Below are 686 nucleotides of genomic sequence, written 5' to 3'. Positions count from 1 at the left end.
GACTCTGGGGGGTATTTCCATCTGCTCGGGGGTGTCAGCCTGGCCTTGAAGCTTTTGCTCAGCTGGTGGACCCACGGGCAGCGCCCGGCTGTGCCGCCGCAGCGCTCCCAGGGGTTCACCCCTCCAGTCTGGGACACGTGGTGCCACCACGGGTATTGTCCTCAGAACTGGTGCCTGGAGGCTGCCAAGCCCCCCTGCCCACAGGTGCCGATCTGGGGAAGCCCTGGGGGGACGGGGCGGGGGAGCCCCTGGCTGCAGCCCTGGCACCTTCCCGGTTGCACATCAGACTCATGGCCACCTCACGGGGCTCAGCGATGGGGATGTGGGATGTGCAGGATTGGGGCCAGGGGATGGGCCGGCTTCCTGCGGCAGAAAATACCCGGAAGGCTGCATGGGTCTGTGGGGGCACCGGGGCTGGCTGTGTCCGCCACGGAGCCCGGGGTGGGTGAACCCTGCTGGCACGAGTCTTGGCCTCCTGGGGAGCCGCAGCAGGACCCCCAGCCCCTCCCTGGGCAGGCGGGTGCTGCTGTGGGTGCTGCGCCCCGGTGTGGGTGCTGGGGGACCATGAGGCCTGGGGTGCACCCATGCCCACAGCACAGGGGGGATTGGCAGCACCTTCCCTGGCAACCTGGGGCTGCCCCCGGGCTCGGCCGGCCCCACCGGGGGGTGGGGCAGCGGGCACGCGC

The sequence above is a fragment of the Pygoscelis adeliae genome, unplaced genomic scaffold (assembly GCF_000699105.1).
Source record: "Pygoscelis adeliae isolate BGI_AS28 unplaced genomic scaffold, ASM69910v1 Scaffold387, whole genome shotgun sequence".
Lineage (NCBI taxonomy): Eukaryota > Metazoa > Chordata > Aves > Sphenisciformes > Spheniscidae > Pygoscelis > Pygoscelis adeliae.
Note: the sequence above shows the minus strand (reverse complement) of the source record.